This window comes from Colletes latitarsis, unplaced genomic scaffold (genome assembly GCF_051014445.1).
Source record: "Colletes latitarsis isolate SP2378_abdomen unplaced genomic scaffold, iyColLati1 scaffold0002, whole genome shotgun sequence".
NCBI lineage: Eukaryota > Metazoa > Arthropoda > Insecta > Hymenoptera > Colletidae > Colletes > Colletes latitarsis.
In genome coordinates, this window is record NW_027488365.1 from 40837928 (window position 1) to 40851816 (window position 13889).

Sequence of the window (13889 nt, forward strand, 5' to 3'; positions counted from 1 at the left end):
GCCAGCCTTTCAGCTGCAGTACGGGCTTAACGAACCCGGGGTACCCGAGTCATACACACACCGTAAGCCTCCTGTTGGTCGTCACAACGACCCATTCACAATTCCCTATTGGTTTTGTGAATGGTACGTGACGGCAGGGGGAACGGGGGTCTTGGCTTAACCGCCTGGGCCACGAGTATGGCGACTCTATAAAATCGCCCTCCAATCCTAAGCTATGGTGCGCGGCGATGGGATGCATGGTTGGGGGAGAAGGCCCAATCCCAAGCGACCACCTCCGGGGAACCTGCCGAACCCCCGGAGTATATAGGCTTACCCGGGTAAGGCGGCTCTGCCCGGGCGGACCTTTTCTTCCGACCTGCTCGTGGGAATATTATGGAGTTCAATATTAAAACGGGGATGGGACGGGGTAAGTCAGAGGGGGAGCACGAAGGCGGTGTTGGGACTGGAGTGACGGCGCTCGCGCCGCCTCCAGCGCCTGGCCCGGCTTCGTGGAAGGTGGAGGAGGACGACGAGACTGCGTCAGTCTCGTCCTTCTCCTCCACCAGGAGCCTCAGAGGCTCTAAGAGGAAGAGGGCGGGGCAGGCCGTCGTCGAGGTGGGCGGGGCGATGAGCCCGTCGGTGAGGCTGAGTTGCCTCAGGGACGAGGTGACCGAGGAGATATCGGAGAGGATCTCCTCGTCCCTGAGGCGGGTGGAGAAAGTCGCCGCTGCCTGCGCCTTTAAGGGGCAGAAAAGCGGTGGCGCGGAGGCCCTGAAGGCCGCGGCGGAGGAAATGAGGGAGGCGGCGCGGGAGCTCAGAGGGCGGAACGCCCGTCTGCAGCTCCTGTTGGAGGAGGAGCGACAGGGGAGGAGGAGGGCAGAGGCGCTGTGGAACAGCGCGGCCCTCCCTCCCATCCTCCCTCCTCCTCCACCGCCGCGTCCCTCGGCGGAGTTAAATAAGCGGAGTGCGGCGGCAGTGGTGCGGGGCACCGCGGGCCCCTCCACCCGCACTCCGCCCGTGAAGAAGTCCCCGTCCTCCTCAGAAGACGATCTTCTGAGGAGGATTGGGGACATGATCGATGGCAAGCTGGCCGCCTTCCGGGAGGAGCTCCTCGCCGGAAGAGCGGTCAGCAGGAAGGCGGTGCCTCCCCGACCTGTTCCGGTACAGTCGGGGAAGGCAAAGAAGGGCGGAGTGAAGGCTCCGCCCAGCGTTGCGGCACCAGGGCCCCGGGTCGCGACCCCCAAGGGGGGTGGTGTACCCGTGGTCGCGGTGGTCGCGTCCTCCACGGCACCCTCCCAAGGGGGGGTGGCGTGGAGTGAGGTGGTGGGGCGGAAGGCGAAGCGGGCGGCGAGGAAGGCCTCGCAACCGCAGCCTCCGCCTCCGCCGCCGGCGGCCAAGGTAAAGGCCGCGAAGGTCGGGAAGGCACGACCAGGTCGTCCCCCAAAAACGGCAGCGGTGACGCTGACCGTTGCGCAGGGGGGCGACCTGACCCTCGCGGAGGCGATGCGGCTCGCCAGGGAGAATATCTCCCTGGAAGAGCTGGGCATCGCCTCCGTGAGGGCGAAGAGGGCCGTGACCGGGGGTCTCTTGCTGGAGATCCCCGGTGCAGAAGGCGGCGCGAAGGCGGATCGTCTCGCCCAGAGGCTCCGGGAGCAGCTGGGCGAGCGAGGTGTCCGGGTCGCCCGGCCCACGAAGCGCACGGAGATGCGCGTTTGTGGGCTGGACGACTCGGTCAGCGCACAGGATGTGTCCCGTGCCCTTGCGAGGGCGGGGGACTGTCCTGTGGAGGACCTGCGGATCGGAGAGATCCGCAGGTCGCCCTCCGGCCTCGGGTCGGTGTGGGCCCGGTGCCCCCTCTCCGCCGCCCGTAAGGTGGCGGAATCCGGGAGGGTGTTGGTGGGGTGGGTTTCGGCGCGAGTGGAAATCCTCGCGCCGCGCCCGCTCCAGTGTCACCGCTGTCTCGAATTGGGGCACGTGAGGCAGTGGTGCACCTCGCCGGTGGACCGCAGCGGTCAGTGTTACCGCTGCGGTGCCAAAGAGCACCGTGCGAGCCAGTGCTCGGCGGCCCCCTACTGCCCGCTGTGTGCGGACATGGGGAGGCCAGCCGATCACAGGGTGGAGAGCAAGAAGTGCTCCCCCCCCTCCCGGAAGGAGAGGAAGAGGCGGGCTGCACCGGCTCCGGTGCCGAGGGCGGTGGCATCGTCCTCCATGGAGGTGGACGGTGCTACGGGGACGGACGGCCGGGAGGAGGCTGGCGCGGCCATTAATTAATGCCGCCCCGCCTCCTCCTCCAGGCCAACCTCAACCACTGCCGCGCGGCACAGGACTTGATGTCCCAAGTCCTCGCGGAGTGGGGGGTTGGCCTGGCGGTCGCCGCCGAGCCGTACCGCGTCCCTGATCACCCTCATTGGGTGGGCGACGCGGACGGCTTGGTGGCGACGGTATGGGGAGGGGGCGACGGGTCCCCACCGTTCTCCTTGTTGGAGCGCGGTCGGGGATTCGTCGCCGTGGACTGGGGGGGAGTCGCTGTGGTGGGGCGCTACATTTCGCCCCGTAGCGGTCACGCTGCGTTTGAGCTGTACTTGGCCGAGGTCGCGGCATGCGTGCAGCGCTGCGCGGCCCGGCCGGTGCTGGTCCTGGGGGATTTTAATGCCATGTCGGTGGCTTGGGGATCCCCCAGGACCTCCGTTCGCGGCGGGATCCTGGGCGATTGGGCGGCGGGGCTCGACCTCCGGGTATTGAACCGGGGGTCGGAGCACACATGCGTGCGGCGATATGGGGGGTCCATCGTGGATGTTGGATTCGCGACCCCCAACGCCGTGCGCATGGTGTCGGGTTGGCACGTGGTCGCGGGGGCAGAGACACTCTCCGATCACCGGTACATCCGGATGGAGGTCTCTGCCGCCGCGAGTGCATCCCGACACGGCCGCCTGCGTGGCACCCCACCACGCCGCTGGGCGCTTCGGCGCCTGGACAAGGACGCCCTGATGGCAGCTGCCCTCGCTGCAACTTGGCCGCAGGGAGCGGCCGAGTTGCCGAGCATAGAGGAGGAGGTCGCCCGGCTCGGAGCATTGGTCGCGGGTATTTGCGACGCGGCGATGCCTCGGGTCGGGCGGGCTTCTCCTCGCCGGGCGGTGTACTGGTGGTCGGACGCGATCGCGACTGTCCGCGCCCGACGCCAGTACACCCGCGCGCGCCGTCGTCAACGTACAGGCCACGGCGTGGCGCGAGCGAGGGCAGCTGATGACCTGTATGGAGCATACCGCGTGGCGCGGGTTGCTCTGCAGGTCGCCATCAAACGGGCCAAGACCCGGGCATGGAAGGAGCTCCTCCAGACCCTTGATGACGATCCATGGGGGCGCCCATATAAGGTGGTGCTGAATAAGCTCCGCCCGAGGGCGCCCCCCGTCACCGAGGGTCTTGACCCCCAGCTGCTGGAGGACGTGGTCAATACACTCTTCCCAATTGGGGAGAGGGGACCGCGTCCTCCGGCGGTGGCGGCTGTCCCAGTGGAGTGGACGGCCGAGCTGGGGGTCACGCAGGAGGAGCTGGCAGCGGCCATCAGACGGCTCGGGGTTCGTAACACGGCCCCGGGTCCGGATGGTGTGCCCGGCCGGGTTTGGGTCTTGACCCAGGGCGTCCTTGGGGCCGACCTCAGGCGGTTGTTCGACCGCTGCCTGAGGGACGGGCGATTCCCCCCCAGTTGGAAGGTGGCGAGGATGGTCCTCCTCCGGAAGGAGGGTCGGCCCGCGGAGTCTCCCTCCGCATACCGGCCCATTTGTCTCCTCGACGAGGTGGGCAAGCTCTTCGAGCGGGTGATTGCTGCCCGCCTCGTCGAGCACCTGTCGCGGGGTGATCCCGGTCTGGCCGACTGCCAGTTCGGTTTCCGGGGGGGCCGATCGACTATCGACGCGATAGGTCGTGTGAGGGCCCTCTCGAGGGCGGCCGTCTCCCGGGGAGGGGTGGCATTGGCAATATCCTTGGATATTGCCAATGCCTTTAACACCCTCCCCTGGGAAGAGATAAGGAGGGGACTCGAATATCATCGGGTCCCCCCTTGTCTCAGGGCGGTCGTCGGGGATTATCTCCACGGCAGGTGGATCGAGTATCCGGGCCGGGATGGTGATATGCGGAGGGAGGTGTACTGCGGTGTTCCGCAGGGGTCGGTCCTCGGGCCACTCCTGTGGAACATCGCGTACGACTCGGTGTTGCGGGCCGGCCTCCCCGACGGCGTCAGCACGGTGTGTTATGCGGATGACACACTGGTGCTGGCCGTCGGGGCGCACTGGGGGAGGGCCATGCGTCGCGCGGAGGAGGGGTCGCAACGCGTCGTCGACCGGATCAGGGGGATGGGGATGACGGTGGCGGTCCATAAGACCGAGGTGATTGCGTTTCATTCACCTCGGCAGGATCCGCCACCCCCTCTGATCCGGGTGGGTGGGGCTGACATCGAGGTGAAGCCCCAGATCAGGTATCTAGGGCTGATCCTCGATAGCCACTGGCGTTTCGAGGAGCATTTCCGCAGCCTGGTCCCCCGGTTGGAAAGGATGGTTGCGGCTCTGGGCCGGATCCTGCCCAACCTGGGGGGCCCGGCGGGCCGAGTTCGTCGCCTCTATGTGGCAATGGTCCAGTCGGTGGCCCTATACGGGGCCCCCGTCTGGGCGGATGACCTGGCTGCCTCCATGACTATGCTGCGTCGGGTGCAGAGGCGCATGGCGCTCAGGGTCGTCCGCGGGTATCGGACCATGTCACATGAGGCGGCGACGGTTCTAGCGGGGATGCCGCCCATGGACCTGCTCGCGCGGTCGCACGCGGTGATGTACCGGCACCGCGTCGACCGTCGCGCGGGGGTGGGGGCGGTCCCGGGCGGGCAGGAACCTGCTTGGAGCGATTTGAAGCGCCAGGCCCGGCAGTCCGTGTTGCTCGCGTGGCAGGAGCGGCTGGCTCTGCCAACCGCGGGGCACCGGACTGTCGGGGCGGTTCGGCCACTCCTGAAGGAGTGGCTGGACAGAGGCCATGGCAGCCTCACCTACCGGATGGCACAGGTATTTTCCGGGCATGGCAGCTTCGGAAGATACCTGTGCCGGATAGGGAAGGAGCCGACGGCGCGTTGCTGCCACTGCGACGCTGAGCAGGACACGGCGGATCATACCCTGGAGGTATGCCCCGCGTGGGAGGGGGAGCGCCGTGTCCTGGTCGGCGTCGTCGGGCGGGATGTCTCGCTGCCGGGCGTGGTGCGCGCCATGCTCGGCGGCGAGGAGAAGTGGAGGGCCGTGGCCTCCTTCTGCGAGAACGTAATGTTGCAGAAGGAGGCCGCGGGGAGGGAGCGCGAGCTTCAGCGGCGCGCTGAAGCTCGCGCTCGTGCGGTGGCCCGGCGTGGCGGATGACCTAGGCTGGGAGGGGGGTCCTGAGGGGACCCTCCTCCCGCCAGGCGGCGCCGGGTCGGACCGGTTGGGGGTAGAAGTGCCTCCCCCTACCGGTCCGACGCAAGGGGAGGCACCCTCGGCGGTCTGGTGCAGCCATGAACGCCCGGCCGCCGAGGGGTGGAAACGGGGTCGCGGGCGGTTGCGAGTTGGGGCTCGCAGCCGCCACTAAACGCGGCCCCGGGACGGATAGCGGCGGGATGGAGTGGCCCCGTCCCGCCGCTATGAGGCAGTGTGTCTACTGGGGGGACCGATTGTCCCCCCGGGGGATGGGCGCGAAAGCGCGGGCACGGGGAGGATACCGGAAGAATGCTTCGAGCGATTCCCGGTATCCTCCCAAAGCGTGCCGAAGGGTCACCGTGGGGTTTTTAGTGGGTAGGTCCCGCGCCTGTCGTTGTACTGGCGCGGGGAATCCCACACACCCCTCCCACCTCTCCCCAAGGAGGTGGGAGGGAGTCTTTCGAAGATTTTCCCCACGACAAAAAAAAGAAAAAAAAAAAAAAAAAAAAAGTAAGAATGCAGACAGCTAGAAAAGAAGCAGTAAGCTAGTGATAGCGCTGTAAGGTAGTAAACAAGCTGCATGCTACTAAGGAAGCATTACACTGGTAAGAAATCAGTTAGCTAGTAAGAAAGCAGTATGCCAGTGAGCAAGCAGTAAGCTAGAAAAAAAGCAGCAAACTAGTAAGCAACCAGTAAGCTTATAAGCAAGCAGTAAGCTAGTAAGCAAGCAGTAAGCTAGTAAGCATGCAGTAAGCTACTAAGCAAACAGTAAGCTTTTATGCACGTAGCAGGCTAGTCAGAAAGCTGCTAGCTAGTAGGAAAGCAATATGCTAGTAAGAAGGCTGTAAGCTTGTAAGCAACCAGCGAGCTAGTAAGCGAGCAGGAAGCGAGTAAGCAAGCTGCAGGCTAGTCAGATAGCCGTTAGCTAGTAAGAAACCAGGTAGTTAGTAAGCAAGTAGTAAGCTAGTAAGCAAGCGGTAAGCTTGTAAGCAACCAGCGAGCTAGTAAGCGAGCAGGAAGCAGTACGCTAGTAAGCAATCTGTAAGCTAGAAAGCAAGCAGCAAACTAGTAAGCAAGCTGTAAGCTAGAAAGCAGGCAGCAGGCGAGTAGGAAAGCAGATAGGTATTAAGCAAACAGCACACTAGTAAGCAAGCAGCAAGCGGGTATGAAAGTAGTAAGCTCGTAATCAGCAGTAATATAGTAAGCTAGCAGTGATCTAGTAGCCAAGCAGAAAGCTAGTAAGGAAGTTGTATGGTTGAAAGCAAGCAGTTAGATAGTAAGCAAGGGGTAATCTAATAAGATGGAAGAGAGCTAGTAAGCAAGCATGAAGATAGTAAGCAAGCAGTGAGCAAGTAAGCAAGTAGTAAACTAGTAAACAAGCAGTGAGCCAGTAAGCGAGCAGAGAAGCTTGTAAGGCAGCAGCCTGCTAGTAAGCAAGCAGTAAGCTAGTAAGCAACAAATAAGCTAGTAAGCAAGCAGCAAGCTAGCAAGCAAGAAGGTAGCGAGTAAACTAGCAATTAGCTAGTAAGCAAGCAGCATGCTAGTATGGGTGCAATTAGCTAGTAGACGAGCAGGAGGCTTGCGAGCAACCGGTCAGCTAGTAAGCAAGCGGTAAACTAAAAAGCAAGCAATAAGCTAGCAAGCAAGCAGGAAGCTAGTAGGGAAGCATTCGGCTGGTAAGGGAGCAGTAAGTTAGTTGGAAAGCTGTAAGCTTGAGGGGAAGCACCTGGCTTGTCAGGAAACGGTTAACTAGTAAGGAAGAATTATGCTAGTAAGCAACGAGTAGGCTCGAAAGCAAGCAGCAAGATAGTCAGCATGCAGTAATACGGAAAGCAAGCAGCAGTGTAGTAAGCAAGCTATAAGCGAGTAAGCTTGCTGTAAGCTAGTAAGCATGCAGCAGGCTATAAGCTAGTAAGCATGCAGCAGGCTGTTCAAGAAGCAGTTAGCTAGTAAGCGAGCAGTTAGCTTGTAAGCAGCCAGTAAGCTAGTAGACAAGCAGTGTGCTTGTAAGCGGGCAGTAGGATAGTAAGCAAGCAGTAAGCTAGTAAGCAAGCAGTAACCTAGTAAGCAAGCAGTAATCTAGACAGCAAGCAGTGAGCTAGAAAGCAAGCGGTAAGCTGGCAAGCAAGTAGTAAGCGGTTAACCTATCGGATAGCTGGTAAGCAAGCAGTGAGCTTGCAAGCTGGCAAGGAAAGATAGTAACGATGAGTAAGCTAGAAAGCAAGGAGTAAGCTAGGACGTAAACAGTAAGCTGGTAAGCTAGCAGTAATCCAGTAAGCAACCAGTAAGCTAGTAAGCAAGCAGCAGGCAAATACGAAAGCAATTAGCTAGTAAGGAAGCAGCAAGATAGTAAGCAAGCAGTAATATTGCAAGCAGCCAGTAAGCTAGCAAGGCAGCAGTGAGATGTTAAGAAAGCAATTAGCTAGTAAGGAAGTAGTAAGCTAGTATGTTAGCAGTATGCTAGTAAGCAAGCAGTGAGCTAGTAAGCAAGCAGGAAGCTTGGAAAGAATCAATATGCTTGAAAGCAAGCTGTAAGCTAATAGGCAAGCAGTGAGCTAGAAAGCAAGCAGAAGGCTAGTAAGGAAGCAGTATGCTAGTAAGCAAGCAGTAACCTAGTAAGTAACAAGTCTGCTAGTAGGCAAGCAGCAGGCTAGTAAGCGAGTAGTAAGCTAGTAAGCATGCAGTGAGCTAGTAAGCGAGGAGGAAGCTAGAAAGTAAGCAGTAAGCTAGTAAGCAAGCAGTGAGCTGGTAAGCAATAAGTGAGATTGTAAGCGAGCAGTGAGACAGTGAGCGAGCAGAATGCTAGTAAGGTAGCAGTATACTAGTAAGCGGTAATAAGCTAGCATGCAGTAAGTAAGCTAGTAAGCATGCAGTAGGCTAGTATGAAAGCAATTAGCAAGTAAGAGAGCAGTGAGCTAGTAAGGAACCAGTATGCTAGTAAGCAAGTAGTGAGCTAGTAAGCGAGCAGGAAGATAGTAAGGAACCAGCATGCTAGTATGTAACTAGTAAGCTAGTAAGCAAGCAGTAAACTGGTAAGAAGGCAGTTAGTTAGTAAGCAAGTTGTAAGCTAGTAAGCAAGTAGTAAGCTAGTAAGCAAGCAGTAAGCTGGTAAGCAAGCAGTGATATAGTAAGTGAGCAGCGAGGTAGTAAGGAAGCAGTATGCTCGTAAGGAAGCAGTAAGTTAGTAAGCAACCAGTATGGTAGTAAGCAAGCATTCGGGCTAGTCTGAAAGCAGTCGGCTAGTTGGAAAGCAGTATGCTAGTAAGCAAGCAGTAGGCTAGTATGCAAGCAGTGAGTTTTTAAGCTAGCAGGGATCACGTAAGGAAGCAGTATGATAGTAAGCACGTAGTAAGCTAGTAAGCAACCAGCAAGGTAGTAAGCAAGAATCGGGCTAGTCAGAAAGCAGTCAGCTAGTAGGAAAGCAGTATGCTAGTCAGGAAGCAGTAAGCCAGAAAGCAAGCAACAAGGTAGTAAGCGAGCAGTAAGCTAGTATGCAAGTAGTAAGCTTGTAAGCAAGCAGTAAGCAAGTAAGCAAGAAGTATGCTAGAAAGCATGCAGCAATCTAGTAAGCAAGCAGTAAGGTAGTAAGCAAGCACTAAGCTAGGAACAAAGCAGTAAGTTACTAACGTACCAGTAAGCTAGTAAGCAAGCTGGATGTTTGTAAGGAAGCATTCGGCTAGTATGAGAGTAGGAAGCTAGTAAGGAAACAGCATGCTAGTAAGCAAGCAGTAAGCAGTTGGCTAGTAGGAAAGCAGTATGCTAGTAAGCAAGCTGTAAGCTAATATGCAAGCAACAAGATAGCAAGCATGGACCACGCTAGTAATAAAGCAGCAAGCTAGAAAGCATGCAGCTGACTAGTAAGAAAGCCGCAAATTAGGAAGAAAGCAGAAATTTGGTAAGAATGCAGTTATGTAGTAAGCAAGCAGTAAAACACTCAGCTAGCAGTAAGCTAGAAAGCAATCAGTAAGCTTGTAAGCAAGCAGCATGCTAGAAAGCAAGCAGCAGGATAGCAAGATGGCAGTCAGCTATCGAGCATGCAGTAAACTAGTAACCAAGCAGTAAGCAAGTAAGCAAACAGTAAGTTAGTAAGCAAGCAGTAAGCTGGTAAGAAAGCAGTTAACAAGTAAGCAAGCAGTGGGTTAGTAACCTCGAAAACAAGTAGCAAGCCAGTATGAAAGCAGAATGTTAGTAAGCTAGCAGTAATCGAGTATGCAAGCAGTAAGCTAGAAAGCATGCAGCAAGCTAGTTAGCCAGCAGGAACCTAGTAAGGAAGCATTATACTAGAAAGCAAGCTGCGGGCTAGTAAGGAAGCATCAAGCTTCTAAGCAAGCAGTAAGATGGAAGGCATGCATCAGGGTAGCAAGAAAGCATGTAGCTGGTAAGCAAGCAGTAAGGTAGTAAGCACGTAGAAAGCTAGAAAGCAAGCAGTAAGTTTGTAAGCAAGCAGTATGCTAGTAAATAAGCAGGGAGCTAGTAAGCGAGCAGGGAGCAAGTAAGCGAGGAGCATGCTATTATGAAAGCAGTTAGCTATTGAGCATGCAGTAAACTAGTAAGCAAGCTGCAGGCTAGTAAGGAAGCTGGAAGCTAGTTGAAAGCAGTATGCTGGTAAGCAAGCAGTGAGCTAGTACGCGCGCAGGGAGCTAATAAGGAAGCATTATGCTGGCAAGCAAGCAGTAAGCTAGTAAGCGAGCCGGGTCCTATTAAGGGAGCAAAATGCTAGTAAGCTAGCAGTAAGCTATTAAAGAACCAGTATCCTATTAAGCAAGGAGGAAGCTAGTAAGGTAGCTATATGCTAGAACGTCAGCTGCAGGCTAGTAAGCAAGCAGTAAGCGAGTAATCAACAAGTAAGCTAGTAAGCAAGCAGCAAGCTTGTAAGCAAGCAGTGAGCTAGCAAGCGAGGAGGAAGCAAGCAAGAAAGCAGCATGATAGTGAGCAAGCAGTAAACTAGTACGCTACAAGTAAGAAAGTAAGCAAGCAGTAAGCAGGTATGAAAGCAGTGAGCTAGTAAGCAAGCAGTAAGTTAATAAACGAGCAGTAAGCTAGTATGCAGGCAGTAATCTAGTAAGCAATCAGTAAGCTTGTAAGCAACAGGTATCCTAGTAAGCAAGCAGCAGGCTAGAAAGAAAGCAGTAATCTAGTAAGCGAGCAGTGGGCTAGCAAGCATGCAGGAAGCTAATAAGGATGCAGTAAGCTGAAAAGCAAGCAGCGGGCCAGTAAGCGAGCAGTGAGCGAGTAAGCTACCATTGAGCTAGTAAGAGTGCTGGAAGCTAGTAGTCAAGCAGCAGGCTAGTAAGCAGGCTGTAAGCCAGTAAACTTGCTGCAAGCTAGCAAGTAAGCAGTGAGCTAGTAAGCGAGGAGGACGCTAGTAAGGAAGCAGTATGCTAGCTAGCAAACCGCATGCAAGTAAGAAACAAGTAAGCTTGTAAGAAAGCAGTATGCTAGTAAGCAAGCTGTAAGCTAATATGCAAGCAACAAGATAGCAAGCATGGACCACGCTAGTAATAAAGCAGCAAGCTAGAAAGCATGCAGCTGACTAGTAAGAAAGCCGCAAATTAGGAAGAAAGCAGAAATTTAGTAAGAATGCAGTTATGTAGTAAGCAAGCAGTAAGACACTCAGCTAGCAGTAAGCTAGAAAGCAATCAGTAAGCTTGTAAGCAAGCAGCATGCTAGAAAGCAAGCAGCAGGATAGCAAGATGGCAGTCAGCTATCGAGCATGCAGTAAACTAGTAACCAAGCAGTAAGCAAGTAAGCGAGCAACAAGCTACTAGGCAAGCAAGAATCTAGTAAGCAAGCAGCAAGCGTGTAGGCAACCGATACGGAGCGATTCTCACATTTTTGTCAACCTGGTATTCCGCCAACGGAGCGCGTTAAAGCAGAGTGCGTCCGCAGCTGACTTCGACGCCCACAACATCGTTAAGCCCACCGTCCCGACGTAGTGGCGTTTGAGGCCACGAAACGCGGACATCCGGCCACCGGTGGGGACTAGTGCGTCCGCAGAGCCCCTCCGGATTCACGGCCTCTCAGCCGTGGAAGGGTGAAGGTGCGTCCGCTGCCATCCGACACCACCAATCGGCGATTCCCACTCCGCCTCCCGACATCCTCCTACCCCAGCGAAATAGTGTAGCGGCGAACGAGCACGAGCGAGAGGCCAGCCCGGGCTGGCCCCCAGAATAGGGACCTTTATACCCCTAGCATAGGAGCGAGCGAACCCGGCGTACCGACATGACGCTTCAAACGCCACGACGTCGGGACGGTGGGCTAAACAGTGCTGTGGGCGTCAAAGTCAGCTGCGGACGCACTCTGCTAGTAAGCGAGTATGGAGCATGGAGCATGGAGTATGGAGCTAGTAACAAAGCTGAAATCTAGTAAGCAAGCAGTATGCTGGTGAGAAGGCAGATAGCTAGTAAGGAAGCAGTATGCTAGTAAGCAAACACTAAACTAGTAGGCAACAACTAAGCTAGCAAGCAAGCCGCAAGCTAGTACGAAAGCAGTTTTCTAGTAAGATAGCAGTATGCTAGCAAGCAAGCTGTGAGCTAGTAAACGAGGACGATGCTAGTAAGGATGCGTTATGCTAGTAATCAAGCAGTAAGTCAGTAGACAACCAGTAAGCTAGTGAGCAAGCAGCAGGCTAGCCAGAAAGCAGTTAGCTAGTAAGAACGCAGTATGCTTGTAAGCAAGCGGCAAGCTAGAAAGGAAGTAGCAATCTGGTAAGCAAGCAGTGAGCTACCAAGCAAGCAGGGAGCTAGTAAGAAAGCAATTAGCTAGTAAGAAAGCAGTATGCTAGTACGCAGGCAGTAAGCTAGTAAGCAACCAGAAAGCTAGTAAGCAAGCAGCAGGCTAGCCAGAAATCAGTTAGGCACTAAGAACGCAGCATGCTAGTAAGCTTGCGGAAAGCTAGGAAGCTAGCAGCAAGTTAGGAAGCAATCTGTAATCTAGTAAGAAAGCAGTATGCTATTAAGCAAGCAGGGAGATAGTAAGCAAGCAGTGAGCTAGGAAGGCAGCGGCAGGCTAGTAAGATAGCACTTAGCTAGTAAGAAACCTGTATGCTAGTAAGCAAGGAGTAAGCTGGTAAGAGAGCGGTAAGCTAGTAAGCAAGCAGTGAGCTAGTCAGCGAGCAGTAATCTAGTAAGCAAGCAGTAAGCTACTACGCAAGCAGTATGCTAGTAAGCAAGCAGTTAGCTGGTCAGATCGCAGCAGGCTAGTAAGAAAACTATTAGCTAGTAAGAGAACAGCGTGCTAGTAACCAAGAAGTAAGCTACAAAGCAAGCAGCAAGCCAGTAAGAAAGCAATTAGCCTGTAAGCGAGCAGGATGCTAGTAAGGAATCACTATGCTAGTAAGCAAGCAGTAAGATAGTAAGCAATCAGTAAGCTAGTAAGCAAGCAGCAGACTATTAAGAAAACAGTAAGTTACTAACAAAGAAGAAAGCTAGTACGCAAGGAGGAAGCTATTAAAGAAGTGTTAAGAAGTGTAAGTTAGGAAGAAAGCAGGAATGTAGGAAGGTAGCAGTCAGGTAGTAAGCAAGGAGTAAGCTAGTAACAAGCAGGAAGCTAGTAAGCACGCAGTGAGCTATTAAGCGAGGAGGAAGCTAGTAACGAAGCAGTATCATAGCATGCAAGCAGTTTGCTAGCAAGCAACCAGTAGGCTGGCAAGCAAGCAGGAAGCGAGTAAGCTAGCAGTAAGCTAATAAGCAAGCAGTAATCTTGTAAGCAATTCGTGAGCTAGTAAACAATCAGGAAGCTAGTAAGCAAGCAGTAAGCTGGTAAGATAGCAGCTAGTAAGCTAGTAAGCATGCAGTAAGTTAGTAAGCTTACAGTAAGATAGTGAGAATGCAGTTGGCTAGTAAGAAAGCAGAAAGCAAGTAACATAGCAGTAAGTTAGTAACAAGACAGTAAGTTAGTAACAAAGCAGTATGCTGGAAAGCAAGCAAGAACCTAGTTTACTGATTGCTTCGAGCGTACTGCTTGCTAACTATCATGCTGGTTCCTTACTAGCCTGTTGCTTGCTTTCCAGCTTACTACTTGCTTGGCAGATTCCTGCTTTCTTCCTAACTTACTGCCCTCTTGTCTGGCGAATGCTCCTTACTTGCTTACAACTTCATTACTAGCTTACTTCTTGCTTACTTGCTTACTGCTTACTCACTAGCATACTGCCTCCTTACTAGATTCCTGCTCACTTACTAGCTCACTGCTCGCTTACTAACATACTGCCTTCTTACTAACTTTCTGCTTCCTTACTAGCTAACAGCATTCTTACTAGCTTACAGCTTGATTATCTACTTACTGTTTGCGTACTAACTTGCTGCTTTGTTACTAACTAATTGGTTTCACACAAGCTCACTGCTTGCTTAATAACATGCTGCTTTCTTACTAACTTACTTCTTTCTTACTAGACGAATGCATCCATTCTAGCTTCCTGCTTGCTTACTAGCTTACAGCTCTGTTACTAACTTACTGCTTTCTTACTACTTCACTGCTTGCTTACTAGCT